The sequence below is a fragment of the Sceloporus occidentalis genome, unplaced genomic scaffold (assembly GCF_023333645.1).
Source record: "Sceloporus occidentalis isolate IW3139 unplaced genomic scaffold, rSceOcc1.0.p SCAF_102, whole genome shotgun sequence".
Lineage (NCBI taxonomy): Eukaryota > Metazoa > Chordata > Lepidosauria > Squamata > Phrynosomatidae > Sceloporus > Sceloporus occidentalis.
This window is the reverse complement of record NW_028317082.1, coordinates 3,457,230-3,471,499: the sequence shown is the minus strand read 5'-3', so window position 1 is coordinate 3,471,499 and position 14,270 is coordinate 3,457,230. Positions and strand designations below refer to the sequence as shown.

The window sequence follows — 14,270 nt, the reverse complement described above, 5'->3', positions numbered from 1 at the left end:
TTCCAAATATCCACAATTTGTCTGTGAGAAATTATGGTAATCTGAAACAATAGAACTATCTAACACAAGTGTGGAAAGCAGTTTAGCGCTCCGTTTGTAAGATTAAAGTTTTGATGCCAAAATAATGCCAATATTCAAAGGTTGTGGGTTCGAGTCCCACTAGAGTGGTGTTTTTTTTCCAGTGGTTGACCGCATTTGATGTGCTTGTTTAGTTTTAGGTTGCAATATCCACAAATTGTCTCTGAAAAATGTCTGTAATACAATTGACAGATTTTACTCTAGTGTGAAATGTGTTTCAGTAGTGGGCCCTGTGGCACATTATACAAAAGATGATCACATAGATTTCTTTGGGCAAAAAGATTAGGAAATGTACAACAGAAAATCAAGGGTGCCCTGTGACTCTTATGGAGCCACTTGGAGCCAAAGTCTTCATAACAATAGTTGGAGAAAGAATTAAAGTTTGCCTTTAAGTGTTTGAAACAGTACATCGCAATCAACTTTGATTTCATTAAAGGTGTTGGCAACGCACAATACGTAGAAGAACCCTGCATGCCCAGAGGGCGATAAGTTTGGTGGTCATATGGCACATCAAAAAACACATGTGAAATCTTAGCCTTCACATGCAGGATCTCAAGTCTGCTTACCCTGTGACTCTAATGAAGCCACTTTAAACCAATGCAGTGGCAAAAGGTCCCCTAAGAGCTAGTCCCTTGCCTTGAAACCATGTAAAAAAATATCTACTTTCTTAACAGCAGTAGCTTGTCAAGATGGCTGAGTGGTCTGAGGCTCCAGACTCAAGAATGCTATCTTCTCTCTGCGAGGATCTTCTGGTCTCCGTGTAGAGGCGTGGGATCAAATCCCCCTTCTCACAGTCATCTTTCTTTTGTGCTTTGAGCTTCATTTAATTCAACAATTTTTTGAGATCCAAGACTGAATTTAAGCGTTGAAAGAGTACATTGCAGAAGACATTGATTTCATAACATAAGACAGCAATGTACAATCTCTAGACTCAAAAGAACAGTAACCTGGGGATCTAAATCACCAGCAACCTCAAGACAACTCAAATCCGCAATCTTCCAATCCAAAGTCAGACACCTTACCAATTAAGCAACGAGGTCTGGACGGAACGCGAGAGTCTTATTCCGCACTTTGGAGACAAGACATACCGAAAGAGGTGAAAATAACGACCCAGGTGTAGATACTTTCCAATAGCTGTCACATAGATTTCTTGGGGGAAAGAGATTAGGAAGTGTACAACAGAAAATCAAGGGTGCCTGTGACTCTTATGGAGCCGCTTTGAGCCAAAGTCTTCATAACAATAGTTGGAAAAGAATTAATGTTTGCTCAAAGTTTTTGAAAGAGTAAATTGCAGACAACTTTGATTGAATCAAATCTCGCAACAACGCACTATCCGTAGAGGTACCGTGTAGGCCAAGATGGGGTTACATTCGGTGATCATATGGCACATTGGAAAAAAACACTTGAAATCTTAGTTTTGACATGTCTGCCTTTCATACCAAGAGGGACTAAAGATCTTGGGTGACACGTAACATGGAAATAAACTGTTGAAATCTTAGTTTCCACTTGCCTGACATTCATTGATATGGAAGAACTCTAAAGAACAACAGAGCCAAACCTCCATCAACTCCGACCACGAAGGGACTTGAACACTCAATCTTCCGATCCGAATTCAGACGCCTTATCCATTAGGCCACGCGGTCCGCATGTAAAGCTTGCGAAAAAATGTGTGGATACGTTTCTCATAGAGAAACATAACTATATTTCCTTTACTTCACATGCCACAATATGCTTTTTATGACCACTGTCCTTCCTCTGACTGATGTTAATTAAGAACACGCAGACAAACATAGGACACAGAAACGACTAATGCATTTGAAACATCTATGTACGAAGGATTATGCGTGAGTCAGATAGGTGGATTCATGACGTTTTCTGTCTACATATCGAGGCTCTGTGGCGCAATGGATAGCGCATTGGACTTCTAGCACTTGGCAAGGCATTCAAAGGTTGTGGGTTCGAGGCCCACCAGAGTCGTGGTTTTTCCAGTGGTTGACTGCATTTGATGTTCTTGTTTAGTTATAAGTTGCAATATCCACAAATTGTCTCTGAAAAATTTCTGTAATACTATTGACAGATCTTAATCTGACAGATTTTAATTGAAAGATTAAATTGTATTTCCAAATATCCACAATTTGTCTGTGAGAAATTATGGTAATCTGAAACAATAGAACGATCTAACACAAGTGTGGAAAGCAGTTTAGCGCTCCGTTTGTAAGATTAAAGTTTTGATGCGAAAATAATGCCAATATTCAAAGGTTGTGGGTTCAAGTCCCACTAGAGTCGTGTTTTTTTCCAGTGGTTGACTGCATTTGATGTGCTTGTTTAGTTTTTAGGTTACAATATCCACAAATTGTCTCTGAAAAATGTCTGTAATACAATTGACAGATTTTACTCTAGTGTGAAATGTGTTTCAGTAGTGGGCCCTGTGGCACATTATACAAAGGATGATCACATAGATTTCTTTCTGCAAAAAGATAAGGAAATGTACAACAGAAAATCAAGGGTGCCCTGTGACTCTTATGGAGCCACTTGGAGCCAAAGTCTTCATAACAATAGTTGGAGAAAAAATTAAAGTTTGCTTTTAAGTGTTTGAAACAGTACATCGCAATCAACTTTGATTTCATTAAAGGTGTTGGCAACGCACAATACGTAGAAGAACCCTGCATGGCCAGAGGGCGATAAGTTTGGTGGTCATATGGCACATCAAAAAACACATGTGAAATCTTAGCCTTCACATGCAGGATCTCAAGTCTGCTTACCCTGTGACTCTAATGAAGCCACTTTAAACCAATGCAATGGCAAAAGGTTGCCTTGAAACCATGTAAAAAAAAAAATCTTCTTTCGTAGCCGCTGTAGCTTGTCAGGATGGCCGAGTGGTCTAAGGTGCCAGACTCAAGAATGCTATATTCTCTCTGTGAGGGTCTTCTGGTCTCCATGTGGAGGTGTGGGTTCAAATCCCACTTCTGACAGTCGTCTTTTTTTGTGCATTGAGCTTTGTTTTTTTTGTGCATTGAACTTCAGGTGATGGCGTCCTGCGATCTGCCTCCCCGGTATGCCTGACGATCTTGCTGCGAACTCTCAGCGTGTGGCTAGCGTACGGTTTCTTCCCCCGGCTTCCTTGGAAGTTCTTCGGTTGCAGCAACCCCGGGAGAACATCCTGAGGTGTGGCAGCTACCGATTGATGCTCCATATTGAAGGACTCGGCTATGTTGCCGTTATGCTGGAAGCTGGAATGAGACCGAGAGAAATCTAATATTTGGCGGGGAAACGCGCTACAGATTTTTGATCCTGAGGAGCTGTGGCAGGTGTCCGAGTGGGATCTTCAGAGTTCCTGGAAATCGTCAAAAGTACTTTCTATTTATTTATTTATTTATTTATTTATTTTTGGATCAAGATTGGAATTATTTTTTGGAACCTGTCTATATTACAATCATGATGGTGGAGGACATTCTAATTTGGTAACAGATCTAGGGATATTTCCATTGAAAAAAGAAAAGGAAAAGGGAAAAAATGTATGTTTATACTAATATATTGAAAGTACTATAATCATGTTGGAAACAGACTTTATAACTTAATCATGTTGGAAAACAGACTTTATAATTTAATCAAGCTACACAGGAGTAAGAAAATTGATCCCTTTATATGAATTCAACTTTACCAATCATGCTATCAATCATGCTATCAATTATGTTATCAACCCATTATCTATACACATGAATTCAGATTTGGATGGAATTAACTGATCCAGTTTATCTCCACTACGTGATACGGCTTGCGTCTTCTAATCATGTTGAAATCTAATTTAAATTATTAATTATTATAATTATGCTGGAATAGGACACCTTAATCTAATCAAGCTTGGAAGGAGGTGAAATTTGATTTGTCTCTGTGATTCTAATCAACTAGTGGATCATGGTCTATATATAAATTATTGATTTTGGGATCATATATTTTGATTCATATTTTGACACATACTTCACTAATGAATTTTGACACATACTTCACTAATGAATTTATAAAATTTTGATTATCACTCAATACTTGAACTGTGGTTATAAGAAGAAAAAAAAAGAAAGAAAAAAAAAAAAATAAGGAAAAGGAGAGGGAAAAAAAAGTAAAAAATAAAAAGAAAAAAAAAAAGAAAAAAAATATAGTCATAATCTTTTTATTTGTTTATTTCGATATTTACAATAATAAAGAGGACACGATGGCGTCAAAAAGAGAGGATCCAAAATCAAAAAAAAGAGAGAAAAGAGATCTAGACCAAAAAAAAGAAAAAAAGATTTCTATGCTATTTTCACCCCAGGTTCATAGGAAAATGGAGGAATCTGTGTGCTTATCTGATTCCACTATTGATGAAATTGGAAGACACTCTTTAAGTCCTGCAGCACAATCTACTCAAATGATTACCAAAGAATATTTGCAATTATGTATGGAATCTCAGCTGAACTCATTTAAAGATGAACTCATGAAAGTGAACATGGAGTGGAAAAGTGAATTTAAAAAAACGCAAGAATGTTTCAATCTAATTATGCAAAAGAATGAGTTTCTTGAATTAGAGTTAAAATCAATTAAAGATGACCTTAACCATAAAGAGAACATCATAAGAAACCTGGAACAAAAATTAAATGACGCCGAGGATCGCACACGCAGGAAGAACTTAAGGATACATGGCATTTCGGAGGATATTAAGCAGGACTCTATCAGAACGTATTTGAAAGAATTGTTTTTAGATATGGGCATCCGTGATGTTGATAGAGACGATATGATTGAACGTGTACACAGAACGTTAAAACCAAAGAATCTTGCTGAAGGAAAACCCAGAGATATAATTATTCGCTTCTCAACTTTCTTTATACGATACAAAATATTATTGGCAACAAGTAAATATGTTCCGAAAGTAGATAAATTTCAAAACTTAATGTTCTTTCAAGATCTCTCTCTATTTACTAGACAAAAGAGATTTGAATTTAAAGAAGTGACCAAGATTTTGAGAGAGCAAAATATTAGATACTCGTGGGGATTCCCAGTAAAATTGTTTATTATGTCCGCTCAGCATCAACCAGTTAAGCTATCAACGGTTGATGAAGCTAGGAGTTGGCTTAAAGGAAATGTAGTACATGGTTTGCAATAATAATCTCGCGGATGCGCGACTTCTGGGGGGGGATTTTTTTTTTTTTTTTTAGTGTGTGTTATTTATACAAAATTATATAGGTGTAATCTCATATTATATGGTTTTTGAAGGAGTGTAGGAGGAATATTCACTTGTGCTATTATTAAACTACAGGTATTGGTGAATTAATGGATTTGAAGGGTATGTACATATGCAATAATGATATAATTTAATCCACACTTAGTTTTAAAAAATTTTTTAATTAGATATAAAGCATTTTACCATTTGGAGTATGGTGTTTCTAATTTCACGATATATGCCACTTAACACATAATTATACTTATAACTTAAATCTTTTATATTTTTACGGGATCTTATTTCCCTAAGATATCTTTATTGATCACTTAGGATTAATTTTGGCATAGACAAGATTAATATGATTAACTGCCAAATACACTAGTTTTTTTTTTTTTGTTTATTTTTTTTTTTTTCGTTTTTTTTTTGTTTTTTTTTTTCCCCCTCACCCATTTGGTCTATTTATTATTCTTTCCTCAATATAGATTAGTTCCCGTATAGCTCCTCAACAAGGTGGAGTTACTATGTCCTGGGAGAATGTTGGGTTTTTTCTCCGATGTTTGGATAGTATTTGGGCTTCCATTAATTTTTGTAAATTGTGTTATTTGTGTGTGGATGTAGGATGTATGGATTGTGAGGGTGTCAAGCCTTATCAGGTTTATGTTAGTTATAATAACCATCCGAAACATGGAAGATCTATTTAAGATTATTTTGTTGAATGTTCAAGGTTTAAATCTGCCTCATAAAAGATATTCGCTATTCAATTATATAAATAATCATCATATAGACATATGTTGCGTCCAAGAAACACATTTGAAAAATGCAGATATCTACAGACTGAACAATAAAAGATATATGGTGCTTGAACATTCATCGTTACCTAGCAGGAAAAAGCGAGGTGTAGCTATCCTAATCTCAAATAAAATTAAAGTTGAGTTGATCTATAAGCAGAAGGATTCTCACGCTAGATATGTTTTCATAGTGTGTAAATTAGACGAGAGATTATTTTCTATTTTGAATATATATGCACCTAATTATAAACAGAACCATTTCTTAAATGGCACACTACAAAAAATTCAGAAATATACCCAGGGAACCTTTTTGTGTATGGGGGACTTTAATTGTGCTCCTGATGCAGTATTGGACACTCCCAGTCCCCGAGGTAGAACTCCTAACAGAAATCAAGTTAATTTATCTAATGCTTTCAGTATTACTCTTGGTAAATATAAACTCTATGACATTTGGAGGACGTTGAGACCGGCAGACAAAGATTATACCTTTTTTTCGGGTCGACATAAGACTTTTTCACGTATAGATCTTATATTAACTATATTAACATCTATGTACGAAGGATTATGCGTGAGTCAGATAGGTGGATTCATGACGTTTTCTGTCTACATATCTAGGCTCTGTGGCGCAATGGATAGCGCATTGGACTTCTAGCACTTGAGCAAGGCATTCAAAGGTTGTGGGTTCGAGTCCCACCAGAGTCGTTGTTTTTCCAGTGGTTGACTGCATTTGATGTTCTTGTTTAGTTATAAGTTGCAATATCCACAAATTGTCTCAGAAAAATGTCTGTAATACTATTGACAGATCTTAATCTGACAGATTTTAATTGAAAGATTAAATTGTATTTCCAAATATCCACAATTTGTCTGTGAGAAATTATGGTAATCTGAAACAATAGAACTATCTAACACAAGTGTGGAAAGCAGTTTAGCGCTCCGTTTGTAAGATTAAAGTTTTGATGCCAAAATAATGCCAATATTCAAAGGTTGTGGGTTCGAGTCCCACTAGAGTGGTGTTTTTTTTCCAGTGGTTGACCGCATTTGATGTGCTTGTTTAGTTTTAGGTTGCAATATCCACAAATTGTCTCTGAAAAATGTCTGTAATACAATTGACAGATTTTACTCTAGTGTGAAATGTGTTTCAGTAGTGGGCCCTGTGGCACATTATACAAAAGATGATCACATAGATTTCTTTGGGCAAAAAGATTAGGAAATGTACAACAGAAAATCAAGGGTGCCCTGTGACTCTTATGGAGCCACTTGGAGCCAAAGTCTTCATAACAATAGTTGGAGAAAGAATTAAAGTTTGCCTTTAAGTGTTTGAAACAGTACATCGCAATCAACTTTGATTTCATTAAAGGTGTTGGCAACGCACAATACGTAGAAGAACCCTGCATGCCCAGAGGGCGATAAGTTTGGTGGTCATATGGCACATCAAAAAACACATGTGAAATCTTAGCCTTCACATGCAGGATCTCAAGTCTGCTTACCCTGTGACTCTAATGAAGCCACTTTAAACCAATGCAGTGGCAAAAGGTCCCCTAAGAGCTAGTCCCTTGCCTTGAAACCATGTAAAAAAATATCTACTTTCTTAACAGCAGTAGCTTGTCAAGATGGCTGAGTGGTCTGAGGCTCCAGACTCAAGAATGCTATCTTCTCTCTGCAAGGATCTTCTGGTCTCTGTGTAGAGGCGTGGGATCAAATCCCCCTTCTCACAGTCATCTTTCTTTTGTGCTTTGAGCTTCATTTAATTCAACAATTTTTTGAGATCCAAGACTGAATTTAAGCGTTGAAAGAGTACATTGCAGAAGACATTGATTTCATAACATAAGACAGCAATGTACAATCTCTAGACTCAAAAGAACAGTAACCTGGGGATCTAAATCACCAGCAACCTCAAGACAACTCAAATCCGCAATCTTCCAATCCAAAGTCAGACACCTTACCAATTAAGCAACGAGGTCTGGACGGAACGCGAGAGTCTTATTCAGCACTTTGGAGACAAGACATACCGAAAGAGGTGAAAATAACGACCCAGGTGTAGATACTTTCCAATAGCTGTCACATAGATTTCTTGGGGGAAAGAGATTAGGAAGTGTACAACAGAAAATCAAGGGTGCCTGTGACTCTTATGGAGCCGCTTTGAGCCAAAGTCTTCATAACAATAGTTGGAAAAGAATTAATGTTTGCTCAAAGTTTTTGAAAGAGTAAATTGCAGACAACTTTGATTGAATCAAATCTCGCAACAACGCACTATCCGTAGAGGTACCGTGTAGGCCAAGATGGGGTTACATTCGGTGATCATATGGCACATTGGAAAAAAACACTTGAAATCTTAGTTTTGACATGTCTGCCTTTCATACCAAGAGGGACTAAAGATCTTGGGTGACACGTAACATGGAAATAAACTGTTGAAATCTTAGTTTCCACTTGCCTGACATTCATTGATATGGAAGAACTCTAAAGAACAACAGAGCCAAACCTCCATCAACTCCGACCACGAAGGGACTCGAACACTCAATCTTCCGATCCGAATTCAGACGCCTTATCCATTAGGCCACGCGGTCCGCATGTAAAGCTTGCGAAAAAATGTGTGGATACGTTTCTCATAGAGAAACATAACTATATTTCCTTTACTTCACATGCCACAATATGCTTTTTATGACCACTGTCCTTCCTCTGACTGATGTTAATTAAGAACACGCAGACAAACATAGGACACAGAAACGACTAATGCATTTGAAACATCTATGTACGAAGGATTATGCGTGAGTCAGATAGGTGGATTCATGACGTTTTCTGTCTACATATCGAGGCTCTGTGGCGCAATGGATAGCGCATTGGACTTCTAGCACTTGGCAAGGCATTCAAAGGTTGTGGGTTCAAGGCCCACCAGAGTCGTGGTTTTTCCAGTGGTTGACTGCATTTGATGTTCTTGTTTAGTTATAAGTTGCAATATCCACAAATTGTCTCTGAAAAATTTCTGTAATACTATTGACAGATCTTAATCTGACAGATTTTAATTGAAAGATTAAATTGTATTTCCAAATATCCACAATTTGTCTGTGAGAAATTATGGTAATCTGAAACAATAGAACGATCTAACACAAGTGTGGAAAGCAGTTTAGCGCTCCGTTTGTAAGATTAAAGTTTTGATGCGAAAATAATGCCAATATTCAAAGGTTGTGGGTTCAAGTCCCACTAGAGTCGTGTTTTTTTCCAGTGGTTGACTGCATTTGATGTGCTTGTTTAGTTTTTAGGTTACAATATCCACAAATTGTCTCTGAAAAATGTCTGTAATACAATTGACAGATTTTACTCTAGTGTGAAATGTGTTTCAGTAGTGGGCCCTGTGGCACATTATACAAAGGATGATCACATAGATTTCTTTCTGCAAAAAGATAAGGAAATGTACAACAGAAAATCAAGGGTGCCCTGTGACTCTTATGGAGCCACTTGGAGCCAAAGTCTTCATAACAATAGTTGGAGAAAAAATTAAAGTTTGCTTTTAAGTGTTTGAAACAGTACATCGCAATCAACTTTGATTTCATTAAAGGTGTTGGCAACGCACAATACGTAGAAGAACCCTGCATGGCCAGAGGGCGATAAGTTTGGTGGTCATATGGCACATCAAAAAACACATGTGAAATCTTAGCCTTCACATGCAGGATCTCAAGTCTGCTTACCCTGTGACTCTAATGAAGCCACTTTAAACCAATGCAATGGCAAAAGGTTGCCTTGAAACCATGTAAAAAAAAAAATCTTCTTTCGTAGCCGCTGTAGCTTGTCAGGATGGCCGAGTGGTCTAAGGTGCCAGACTCAAGAATGCTATATTCTCTCTGTGAGGGTCTTCTGGTCTCCATGTGGAGGTGTGGGTTCAAATCCCACTTCTGACAGTCGTCTTTTTTTGTGCATTGAGCTTTGTTTTTTTTGTGCATTGAACTTCAGGTGATGGCGTCCTGCGATCTGCCTCCCCGGTATGCCTGACGATCTTGCTGCGAACTCTCAGCGTGTGGCTAGCGTACGGTTTCTTCCCCCGGCTTCCTTGGAAGTTCTTCGGTTGCAGCAACCCCGGGAGAACATCCTGAGGTGTGGCAGCTACCGATTGATGCTCCATATTGAAGGACTCGGCTATAATTGTTAAATATTATTTATTTATTTATTTTTGGATCAAGATTGGAATTATTTTTTGGAACCTGTCTATATTACAATCATGATGGTGGAGGACATTCTAATTTGGTAACAGATCTAGGGATATTTCCATTGAAAAAAGAAAAGGAAAAGGGAAAAAATGTATGTTTATACTAATATATTGAAAGTACTATAATCATGTTGGAAACAGACTTTATAACTTAATCATGTTGGAAAACAGACTTTATAATTTAATCAAGCTACACAGGAGTAAGAAAATTGATCCCTTTATATGAATTCAACTTTACCAATCATGCTATCAATCATGCTATCAATTATGTTATCAACCCATTATCTATACACATGAATTCAGATTTGGATGGAATTAACTGATCCAGTTTATCTCCACTACGTGATACGGCTTGCGTCTTCTAATCATGTTGAAATCTAATTTAAATTATTAATTATTATAATTATGCTGGAATAGGACACCTTAATCTAATCAAGCTTGGAAGGAGGTGAAATTTGATTTGTCTCTGTGATTCTAATCAACTAGTGGATCATGGTCTATATATAAATTATTGATTTTGGGATCATATATTTTGATTCATATTTTGACACATACTTCACTAATGAATTTTGACACATACTTCACTAATGAATTTATAAAATTTTGATTATCACTCAATACTTGAACTGTGGTTATAAGAAGAAAAAAAAAGAAAGAAAAAAAAAAAATAAGGAAAAGGAGAGGGAAAAAAAAGTAAAAAATAAAAAGAAAAAAAAAAAGAAAAAAAATATAGTCATAATCTTTTTATTTGTTTATTTCGATATTTACAATAATAAAGAGGACACGATGGCGTCAAAAAGAGAGGATCCAAAATCAAAAAAAAGAGAGAAAAGAGATCTAGACCAAAAAAAAGAAAAAAAGATTTCTATGCTATTTTCACCCCAGGTTCATAGGAAAATGGAGGAATCTGTGTGCTTATCTGATTCCACTATTGATGAAATTGGAAGACACTCTTTAAGTCCTGCAGCACAATCTACTCAAATGATTACCAAAGAATATTTGCAATTATGTATGGAATCTCAGCTGAACTCATTTAAAGATGAACTCATGAAAGTGAACATGGAGTGGAAAAGTGAATTTAAAAAAACGCAAGAATGTTTCAATCTAATTATGCAAAAGAATGAGTTTCTTGAATTAGAGTTAAAATCAATTAAAGATGACCTTAACCATAAAGAGAACATCATAAGAAACCTGGAACAAAAATTAAATGACGCCGAGGATCGCACACGCAGGAAGAACTTAAGGATACATGGCATTTCGGAGGATATTAAGCAGGACTCTATCAGAACGTATTTGAAAGAATTGTTTTTAGATATGGGCATCCTTGATGTTGATAGAGACGATATGATTGAACGTGTACACAGAACGTTAAAACCAAAGAATCTTGCTGAAGGAAAACCCAGAGATATAATTATTCGCTTCTCAACTTTCTTTATACGATACAAAATATTATTGGCAACAAGTAAATATGTTCCGAAAGTAGATAAATTTCAAAACTTAATGTTCTTTCAAGATCTCTCTCTATTTACTAGACAAAAGAGATTTGAATTTAAAGAAGTGACCAAGATTTTGAGAGAGCAAAATATTAGATACTCGTGGGGATTCCCAGTAAAATTGTTTATTATGTCCGCTCAGCATCAACCAGTTAAGCTATCAACGGTTGATGAAGCTAGGAGTTGGCTTAAAGGAAATGTAGTACATGGTTTGCAATAATAATCTCGCGGATGCGCGACTTCTGGGGGGGGATTTTTTTTTTTTTTTTTAGTGTGTGTTATTTATACAAAATTATATAGGTGTAATCTCATATTATATGGTTTTTGAAGGAGTGTAGGAGGAATATTCACTTGTGCTATTATTAAACTACAGGTATTGGTGAATTAATGGATTTGAAGGGTATGTACATATGCAATAATGATATAATTTAATCCACACTTAGTTTTAAAAAAAAATGTAATTAGATATAAAGCATTTTACCATTTGGAGTATGGTGTTTCTAATTTCACGATATATGCCACTTAACACATAATTATACTTATAACTTAAATCTTTTATATTTTTACGGGATCTTATTTCCCTAAGATATCTTTATTGATCACTTAGGATTAATTTTGGCATAGACAAGATTAATATGATTAACTGCCAAATACACTAGTTTTTTTTTTTTTGTTTATTTTTTTTTTTTCGGTTTTTTTTTGTTTTTTTTTCCCCCCCTCACCCATTTGGTCTATTTATTATTCTTTCCTCAATATAGATTAGTTCCCGTATAGCTCCTCAAAAAGGTGGAGTTACTATATCCTGGGAGAATGTTGGGTTTTTTCTCCGATGTTTGGATAGTATTTGGGCTTCCATTAATTTTTGTAAATTGTGTTATTTGTGTGTGGATGTAGGATGTATGGATTGTGAGGGTGTCAAGCCTTATCAGGTTTATGTTAGTTATAATAACCATCCGAAACATGGAAGATCTATTTAAGATTATTTTGTTGAATGTTCAAGGTTTAAATCTGCCTCATAAAAGATATTCGCTATTCAATTATATAAATAATCATCATATAGACATATGTTGCGTCCAAGAAACACATTTGAAAAATGCAGATATCTACAGACTGAACAATAAAAGATATATGGTGCTTGAACATTCATCGTTACCTAGCAGGAAAAAGCGAGGTGTAGCTATCCTAATCTCAAATAAAATTAAAGTTGAGTTGATCTATAAGCAGAAGGATTCTCACGCTAGATATGTTTTCATAGTGTGTAAATTAGACGAGAGATTATTTTCTATTTTGAATATATATGCACCTAATTATAAACAGAACCATTTCTTAAATGGCACACTACAAAAAATTCAGAAATATACCCAGGGAACCTTTTTGTGTATGGGGGACTTTAATTGTGCTCCTGATGCAGTATTGGACACTCCCAGTCCCCGAGGTAGAACTCCTAACAGAAATCAAGTTAATTTATCTAATGCTTTCAGTATTACTCTTGGTAAATATAAACTCTATGACATTTGGAGGACGTTGAGACCGGCAGACAAAGATTATACCTTTTTTTCGGGTCGACATAAGACTTTTTCACGTATAGATCTTATATTAACTATATTAACATCTATGTACGAAGGATTATGCGTGAGTCAGATAGGTGGATTCATGACGTTTTCTGTCTACATATCTAGGCTCTGTGGCGCAATGGATAGCGCATTGGACTTCTAGCACTTGAGCAAGGCATTCAAAGGTTGTGGGTTCGAGTCCCACCAGAGTCGTTGTTTTTCCAGTGGTTGACTGCATTTGATGTTCTTGTTTAGTTATAAGTTGCAATATCCACAAATTGTCTCAGAAAAATGTCTGTAATACTATTGACAGATCTTAATCTGACAGATTTTAATTGAAAGATTAAATTGTATTTCCAAATATCCACAATTTGTCTGTGAGAAATTATGGTAATCTGAAACAATAGAACTATCTAACACAAGTGTGGAAAGCAGTTTAGCGCTCCGTTTGTAAGATTAAAGTTTTGATGCCAAAATAATGCCAATATTCAAAGGTTGTGGGTTCGAGTCCCACTAGAGTGGTGTTTTTTTTCCAGTGGTTGACCGCATTTGATGTGCTTGTTTAGTTTTAGGTTGCAATATCCACAAATTGTCTCTGAAAAATGTCTGTAATACAATTGACAGATTTTACTCTAGTGTGAAATGTGTTTCAGTAGTGGGCCCTGTGGCACATTATACAAAAGATGATCACATAGATTTCTTTGGGCAAAAAGATTAGGAAATGTACAACAGAAAATCAAGGGTGCCCTGTGACTCTTATGGAGCCACTTGGAGCCAAAGTCTTCATAACAATAGTTGGAGAAAGAATTAAAGTTTGCCTTTAAGTGTTTGAAACAGTACATCGCAATCAACTTTGATTTCATTAAAGGTGTTGGCAACGCACAATACGTAGAAGAACCCTGCATGCCCAGAGGGCGATAAGTTTGGTGGTCATATGGCACATCAAAAAACACATGTGAAATCTTA

The 14,270-nt window shown here is 36.1% G+C and overlaps 6 non-coding genes across 6 annotated transcripts; all 6 read left to right on the top strand.

Annotated features, from left to right (window-relative positions):
* The first annotated feature begins 1,968 nt into the window (after positions 1 to 1,968).
* TRNAR-UCU (transfer RNA arginine (anticodon UCU)) lies at positions 1,969 to 2,055 on the top strand. The gene is given in 2 exon segments: positions 1,969 to 2,005; positions 2,020 to 2,055. It is a non-coding gene; the product is annotated as a tRNA-Arg (tRNA).
* Positions 2,056 to 2,940: 885 nt separating this feature from the next.
* Positions 2,941 to 3,050, top strand: TRNAL-CAA (transfer RNA leucine (anticodon CAA)). The gene is made up of 2 exons: positions 2,941 to 2,978; positions 3,005 to 3,050. It is a non-coding gene; the product is annotated as a tRNA-Leu (tRNA).
* A 3,624-nt stretch (positions 3,051 to 6,674) lies between these two features.
* TRNAR-UCU (transfer RNA arginine (anticodon UCU)) lies at positions 6,675 to 6,762 on the top strand. Its single transcript is given in 2 exon segments — positions 6,675 to 6,711; positions 6,727 to 6,762. It is a non-coding gene; the product is annotated as a tRNA-Arg (tRNA).
* Positions 6,763 to 8,871: 2,109 nt separating this feature from the next.
* On the top strand, positions 8,872 to 8,958 carry TRNAR-UCU (transfer RNA arginine (anticodon UCU)). The gene is given in 2 exon segments: positions 8,872 to 8,908; positions 8,923 to 8,958. It is a non-coding gene; the product is annotated as a tRNA-Arg (tRNA).
* Positions 8,959 to 9,843: 885 nt separating this feature from the next.
* TRNAL-CAA (transfer RNA leucine (anticodon CAA)) lies at positions 9,844 to 9,953 on the top strand. Its single transcript has 2 exons — positions 9,844 to 9,881; positions 9,908 to 9,953. It is a non-coding gene; the product is annotated as a tRNA-Leu (tRNA).
* Positions 9,954 to 13,429: 3,476 nt separating this feature from the next.
* Positions 13,430 to 13,517, top strand: TRNAR-UCU (transfer RNA arginine (anticodon UCU)). The gene is given in 2 exon segments: positions 13,430 to 13,466; positions 13,482 to 13,517. It is a non-coding gene; the product is annotated as a tRNA-Arg (tRNA).
* Positions 13,518 to 14,270: the final 753 nt, after the last annotated feature.